Raw genomic sequence first — 8,271 nt, forward strand, 5'->3', positions numbered from 1 at the left:
AGTACTTCCATACATGCTTGTTGGGGCCTGGAGCTTTCTCTGAAGATAAGCCCAGGACTCTGCCCATTTCCCTTCTGTGTCCTTGCCACCAATAGACTGAAATGGGATTTCTGCTTTAAACCATGACCTTGGATCCCAATCTTGGCAGGACCTTTAAGAATATAAGGTGACTGAGGAATCTGAGCACTCTGGGTTCAGTTCAGTTCAGTCGCTCAGTCATGTCCAACTCTTTGCAACCCCATGAATCACAGCACGCCAGGCCTCCCTGTCCATCACCAACTCCTGGATTTCACTCAGACTCATGTCCATCGAGTCCATGATGCCATCCAGCCATCTCATCCTCGGTTGTCCCCTTCTCCTCCTGCTCTCAATCCCTCCCAGCATCAGAGTCTTGTCTCTTCGCATGAGGTGGCCAAAGTACTGGAGTTTCAACTTTAGCATCATTCCTTCCAAAGAAATCCCAGGGCTGATCTCCTTCAGAATGGACTGGTTGGATCTCCTTGCAGTCCAAGGGACTCTCAAGAGTCTTCTCCAACACCACAGTTCAAAAGCATCAATTCTGCAGTGCTCAGCCTTCTTCACAGTCCAACTCTCACATCCATATATGACTACTGGAAAACCATAGCCTTGACTAGATGGACCTTAGTCGGCAAAGTAATGTCTCTGCTTTTGAATATGCTATCTAGATTGCTCATAACTTTTCTTCCAAGGAGTAAGTGTCTTTTAATTTCATGGCTACAGTCACCATCTGCAGTGATTTTGGAGCCCAAAAAAATAAAGTCTGACACTGTTTCCACTGTTTCCCCATCTATTTCCCATGAAGTGATGGGACCGGATGCCATGATCTTCATTTTCTGAATGTTGAACTTTAAGCCAAGTTTTTCACTCTCCACTTTCACTTTCATCAAGAGGCTTTTAGTTCCTCTTCACCTTCTGCCATACGGGTGGTGTCATCTGCATATCTGAGGTTATTGATATTTCTCCTGGCAATCTTGATTCCAGCTTGTGTTTCTTCCAGTCCAGCGTTTCTCATGATGTTCTCTGCATATAAGTGAAATAAGTAGGGTGACAATATACGGCCTTGACGTACTCCTTTTCCTATTTGGAACCAGTCTGTTGTTCCATGTCCAGTTCTAACTGTTGCTTCCTGACCTGCATACAGATTTCTCAAGAGGCAGGTCAGGTGGCCTGTATTCCCATCTCTTTCAGAATTTTCCACAGTGTATTGTGATCCACACAGTCAAAGGCTTTGGCATAGTCAATAGAGCAGAAATAAATGTTTTTCTGGAACTCTCTTGCTTTTTCCATGATCCAGCAGATGTTGGCAATTTCATCTCTGGTTCCTCTGCCTTTTCTAAAACCAGCTTGAACATCAGGAAGTTCACGGTATTGCTGAAGCCTGGCTTGGAGAATTTTGAGCATTACTTTACTTGCATGTGAGATGAGTGCAATTGTGCGGTAGTTTGAGCATTCTTTGGCATTGCTTTTCTTTGGGATTGGAATGAAAACTGACCTTTTCCAGTCCTGTGGCCACCGCTGAGTTTTCTAAATTTGCTGGCATATTGAGGGCAGCACTTTCACAGCATCATCTTTCAGGATTTGAAATAGCTCAACTGGAATGCCATCACCTCCACTAGCTTTGTTCGTAGTGATGCTTTCTAAGGCCCACTTGGCTTCACATTCCAGGATGTCTGGCTCTAGATGACTGATCACACCACCGTGATTATCCGGGTCGTGAAGATCTTTTTTGTACAGTTCTTCTGTATATTCTTGCCACCTCTTCTTAATATCTTCTGCTTCTGTTAGGTCCATACCATTTCTGTCCTTTATCGAGACCATCTTTGCATGAAATATTCCCTTGGTATCTCTAATTTTCTTGAAGAGATCTCTAGTCTTTCCCATTCTGTTGTTTTCCTCTATTTCTTTGCATTGATTGCTGGAGAAGGCTTTGTTATCTCTTCTTGCTATTCTTTGGAACTCTGCATTCAGATGCTTATATCTTTCCTTTTCTCCTTTGCTTTTCGCCTCTCTTCTTTTCACAGCTCTTTTTAAGGCCTCCCCAGACAGCCATTTTGCTTTTTTACATTTCTTTTCCATGGGGATGGTCTTGATCCCTGTCTCCTGTACAATGTCATGAACCTCCGTCCATAGTTCATCAGGCACTCTATCTATCAGATCTAGACCCTTAAATCTATTTCTCACTTCCACTGTATAATCATAAGGGATTTGATTTAGGTCATACCTGAATGGTCTGGCAGTTTTCCCTACTTTCTTCAATTTAAGTCTGAATTTGGTAATAAGGAGTTCATGATCTGAGCCACAGTCAGCTCTGGTCTTGTTTCTGTTGACTGTATAGAGCTTCTCCATCTTTGGCTGCAAAGATTATAATCAATCTGATTTCAGTGTTGATTTCAGTGTTGACCATCTGGTCATGTCCATGTGTAGAGTCTTCTCTTGTGTTGTTGGAAGAGGGTGTTTGCTATGACCAGTGCATTTTCTTGGCAAAACTCTATTAGTCTTTGCCCTGCTTCATTCCGCATTCCAAGCCCAAATTTGCCTGTTACTCCAGGTGTTTCCTGACTTCCTACTTTTGCATTCCAGTCCCCTATAATGAAAAGGACATCTTTTTTGGGTGTTAGTTCTAAAAGGTCTTGTAGGTCTTCATAGAACCGTTCAACTTCAGCTTCTTCAGCATTACTGGCTGGGGCATAGACTTGGATTACCGTGATATTGAATGGTTTGCCTTGGAGACAAACAGAGATCATTCTGTCGTTTTTGAGATCGCGTCCAAGTACTGCATTTTGAACTCTTTTGTTGACCATGATGGCTACTCCATTTCTTCTGAGGGATTCCTGCCCGCAGTAGTAGATATAATGGTCATCTGAGTTAAATTCACCCATTCCAGTCCATTTTAGTTCACTGATTCCTAGAATGTCCACGTTCACTCTTGCCATCTCCTGTTTGACCACTTCCAATTTGCATTGATTCATGGACCTGACATTCCAGGTTTCTATGCAATATTGGTCTTTACAGCATGGGACCTGGCTTCTATCACCAGTCACATCCACAGCTGGGTATTGCTTTTGCTTTGGCTCCATCCCTTCATTCTTTCTGGAGTTATTTCTCCACTGATCTGAGCACTCGGGGAGTTCCCCCATTATTAACCAGAGTATGTGGGGTAATTCTTTGGAGAAAAGTTTATAAGTACATACATGGACTTCTCCAGTGGCTTAGTGGTAAAGAATTTGCTTGTAACACAGGAGAGGCAGGATACCCGGATTTGATCCCTGGGTCGGAAAGATCCCCTGGAGGAGGATATGGAAACCCGCTCCAGTATTCTTGCCTAGAGAATCCCATGGGCAGGGGAGCCTGGTGGGCTACAGTCCATGGAGTCGCAGAGTCAGACACAAGTGAGAGAGCATGCAGGAGTTGACAGCGCTACACAAATGCACTGATGTGCTCAGGGCAACAGAACTTTCTGGTGCTTTTTACTCTTCCTGTAGCATCCTCAGCTGAAACTGACTTTCTAGTTACAAGTGCCTCCAGTTGTCATCCATTGCCCATTCCCCTTTCCACAGGCCCAAATTAAGAGGATCCAAGTTCCCAGGGGGACAATGAATAATCCTGCTGAATCAGATATTTCTCACAGCACATTTCAGAGTGTGCACTCTACCAAGCACAGAGGCAAGGCTTTCTGAGAACCATGTTACATGTTCACAAGCTTTCTCTGAGGTTCTCAGGCAGCATCTAAGGGCTGGTGTGCCCACCCTGAAGGCTGTGAAGGCTGGATGGATGATGATGTGTTTATGCACATAAACCTAAATAACAAAAATCATTTAAAAGGTAAATAGAGCATCGAACCATACTAAGTCTTTAAGGCCTATTTTAGGTGCACAGAGTCAATATCACACAAGAATTAACAATATCCATCTATTTTGCGATTACAGCAGTTGATGGCAAGTAAGTCAAATCCTCAGCTGACCTCGCCAACCTCAGGAGGTTGTGTGCTGCTACCATGCACTTGTCACAGTGGCAGAATCTCCTATACGCACAAGTGCCAACTTACACCAGGTGACAAGGCTCAATGTGTCATATCTGAAAATTTAAAAAGCTTATCTTTTAGGAGATAAAGTAGGTATTTGTACTCATTGTGCTTTCAGATGCCCCATTATAACCAAGATGGTTTTGCACAATCAAAGTAATGTTACAGTGCTAGAAGCTTCAATAGCACATATACTAAAACTCGAATGATACAGAGATTAGCACGGCCCCTGCACAAGGATGACACACAAATTCGGAGAAGTGTTCCATATTTCTTATAGTTTTGAACATTAAAAAAAATAATATTATGAATAGGATTCACAGAATATTTTTAAAGTTTACTGAAAGAAAACTTAAGATTACATCCAACTTGCAATTTTTTATTTGCCTTCTTGACTGCTTTAGGTATGAAAAAATAGGACTCTGCGTGTGCTTCTATAGTGTGAATTATTTGGTAGGTTGCTCTTTCTGGTAGATTTTCCCACCATTTTATTTTTTATTTTTTATTTTTCCCCCCACCATTTTAAAGTAAAGATACACATCTTTCAACCCTGAAATTAGGTGCATTCAATTTTAACAAATTATTTTTGAGTTTTAAAAAATATGTGGTAGAAATTTTGATATAGTTAATACACTCAATTATTTTCATTAGGAGAAGACAGACTATTTTCATGAATGATTACTTCATGAAAGTATCCAACTATGTTGATAAGAAGAAAATAAAATGACAAAATGCCTGTTACAGTGCCCCCAAAGATGCTTGGAAGACTAGTAACACATGGCAGATGACATGTATTCATGAAGCTTTAATTTCATGCAGTTATGCATTTCTCACAAATCACTTTGGTTGTGTGATCTTCACACTGAGGGATTTGTTCAGATAAAGCCATTTATGATTTCAGTTGTTAAACTACAATATTTTATAGCATTTATTCAGTGCATCCTGATTTCTTTAAGGTTTAAATGTTACCATTTTTCCTGAAAACTAAAAAGCCTCTCCTGGTATAGAGGACCTGTCAGCTCCTATTGTTAGAACTGAAACTGCCCTGAGATAGTCTTGAGTTTTAAGAACACATTTTACTTGCATTGTCAGTTCAGTTCAGTTCAGTTCAGTTCAGTCGCTCAGTCGTGTCTGACTCTTTGCGACCCCATGAATCACATCACACCAGGCCTCCCTGTCCATCACCAACTCCTGGAGTTCACTCAAACTCACATCCATGGAGTCAGTGATGCCATCCAGCCATCTCATCCTCTGTTGTCCCCTTCTCCTCCTGCCCCCAATCCCTCCCAGCATCACAGTCTTTTCCAATGAGTCAACTCTTCGCATGAGGTGGCCATAGTATTGGAGTTTCAGCTTCAGCATCAGTCCTTCCAATGAACACCCAGGCCTGATCTCCTTTAGGATGGACTGGTTGGATCTCCTTGCAGTCCAAGGGACTCTCAAGAGTCTTCTCCAACACCACAGTTCAAAAGCATCCATTCTTCGGCGCTCAGCTTTCTTCACAGTCCAACTCTAACATCCATACATGACCACTGGAAAAACCATAGCCTTGATTAGATGGACCACTGTAGACTTATCAAATTCAGTAACCTGTCCTTCATTATAAAACATCACTGTAACCCAGTCACCATCTTTTTTTTTGGTGGGAGTGGCTTCACTCAGCTTGTAGGATCTTAGTCCCCCAGCAGGGACTGAACCCGCTCTCTTGGCAATGAAAGCATGGAATCCTAACCACCAGAGAATTCGCTCCACACAGTCCTTTACTCTAAATCTGTTGTAGGATTTTCCCCTCCTTCTGTCGCGATGATATATATTGACCCATCTTGTTCTTTTCTGATAACCATGATGAGCAATGACTATATTTTTGCAGGCTAAAGCTAGAACTCAGCAAGACTAACCAGCCCCTCTAAGAATTAAGCCTGTTCTCAATAACGCTTTGCAGGGCAGGTTGTGGGGGGCGGGGAGGGGCTAATACAGTGCTTGCGGCTGTGCTCAGTCATGTCCACTCTTTGCGACCCCATACAGACATTGTATCAATTCATAATAATGGAGGGTTTTGGTGACTATGACTCAAGTATCCACGTTATAATCACAATAATAATCATTAAGACCATAATATTCTCCGCCATTACTGTACTCCAGCAATGCAAAAATCCAGATACAGGAAAATGGCCACGTCACTGGACAGTTTTCACTCTGTCACGGCGACTTACTGCAGAGTATAAGTGTGATGTGGACTGAGCTAAATCCTGTGCCTCTGCCAAATGAGTGTGGCCCGACAATACTATGTTAACGCCGCTGTGGGCTTCGTTACTCAGATTAACAGAAGACATGCTTATGAAATTAAAGCATGAAAATAGACACTATTCGGAATCTAGACAACACACAAAAGTAACTGCATAACAAGAGCACGGGATGGATTATGGTCCAAATATTGCCATGCTATTATAAACGGGCTAAACCAGTGAGCTGCTTAGCCGAGAACAGTGACTCTGCACTCCAGAACCACTTAAGAGCTTTAAAAATGCTGATGCCCAATCCCCATACACAGAGAGAAAAATTTAATTGGCCCAGGGTGGAGTCCTGGGCATAAGATTTTTAGAAACTCCCTGACTCCTTTCGTGGACTGCCATGATTGTGAAGCGCTGGGCCCTGAACAAAGAGGCCCCAGGAGAAATGAGACCACAGACTGCTTTGGGCAAGATATTCCAGTAGGGGGCGCTCAGCTGATTCCATGTTTCTTAACATTGATCCGTGTCCCAAGTGTTAACCTATTTTCGGAGAGGCCTTTCTAACATAGATGCTACTCTAATTATTTTCAAAGTTTTTTTTTTTTTAATTTTCTAAAAGTAAGGGGAATTTCCTGACAGCCCAGTGGTTAGGACTCCACTTCAGGGGCTCAACCCTTGAATAGGGAACTAAGGTCTCCCAAACCCTATAGCACAACCAAATAATAATAATTCTAATGATAATAAAATCTACAGTATCTTCAGATTTCAGGTTGAATATGGCAGATTAGATATATCCATTTATCTCTACTCTGTCTACAAAACCCCACTAAATGACAGTAAAGGAATAAAAAGAAAAGATATGTTCTTATTTTCAAAACAGGAGAGCAGGTAACAGCAGCCAAGTGGGGACAAGGACACTTTAATGCTTCAGAACCCTGGAAAGCTCAGGAATTCTAAGCTATCTCTGAACGTTGAGGAAAAATTGATATCAGAATGGGCATCTAGCCTGTCTGCTACAGTTTAAAACAAAGTGAAGCATACTATGTTATAGAAGCAAACAGGTGAAACTACTAAGGATTGAAAATGGTTGTTTCTGGTAAGTGGGAACTGGGATGCGAAAAACAATTATAGGTTTTGCTCTTCTGAGAGCCCTGTGTCATTTGGCCTTTAAAATTAAATTCTGAAAGCAATTATCCTTCAATTAAAAAACAAATTTTAAAAAAGCAAAAAAAGAAAGAAAATATTAAGCATATACAAAACTTTGTTTTTTTTTTTAAGCTGCTTTTGAAATGCGTTTGGGACTAAAGGTGTGCAAATACTGTAGATATGAATGTAAAGTTGTAAAATCTTTCCAGGTGACAGGTGGGTAATATGGGTCAAAAATTTCAATGTGTGGAACATTTAGTCCAGCAATTTCACTCTTCAAATTTGTCCTGAGGAAGTAATTGGACAACCACTGCTTCGAGTATAAAATAAAAAATTGGAAACTATCTTACACACCCTACACCAGAAATTTGATTTGAACAAGTGGTGGCTCCTCCATACAGTGAAATTATATGTAAATACTTTAAATGATGGATTGCACACCTCCCAGACGGTCAAAAGTTCTAAAAGCCTGAAAACAAAAGTTGCTGGGCATTTGAAACAGTGAAATGTTGATATAGTGCTGTTGAGTGTGTACTGGTACATTGTCTTTGGAGGAAAAGCAAAAATTGGCATTACATAAATGAATAGTTAGATATACACTTTGATCAGCAATTCTCATAGGGAGTTTAAAATGACTCCCATCAACTATAGAGTGCATGGAATTCTCCAGCCCAGAATACTGGAGTGGGTAGTGTTATGCCCAGTGTCCGAGTCCCCAAAACTGAGAGAAGAAGACATCCACAGCAATGCAAAAGCATAAAGGGGTTTATTGCTAGCTCGAGCCAGGGCTCCTGTCACATCCAACACAGTGGAGTACAACAAGAGCCCTGAGCCAAGATTTACAGCAGTATT

General features: G+C 41.5%; 1 non-coding gene across 1 annotated transcript; it reads left to right on the top strand.

Moving 5' to 3' along the window:
• The first annotated feature begins 4,209 nt into the window (after positions 1–4,209).
• On the top strand, positions 4,210–4,317 carry LOC114111884 (U6 spliceosomal RNA). Its single transcript, XR_003587614.1, has one exon. It is a non-coding gene; the product is annotated as a U6 spliceosomal RNA (small nuclear RNA).
• Positions 4,318–8,271: the final 3,954 nt, after the last annotated feature.

This window comes from Ovis aries, chromosome X (genome assembly GCF_016772045.2).
Source record: "Ovis aries strain OAR_USU_Benz2616 breed Rambouillet chromosome X, ARS-UI_Ramb_v3.0, whole genome shotgun sequence".
Lineage (NCBI taxonomy): Eukaryota > Metazoa > Chordata > Mammalia > Artiodactyla > Bovidae > Ovis > Ovis aries.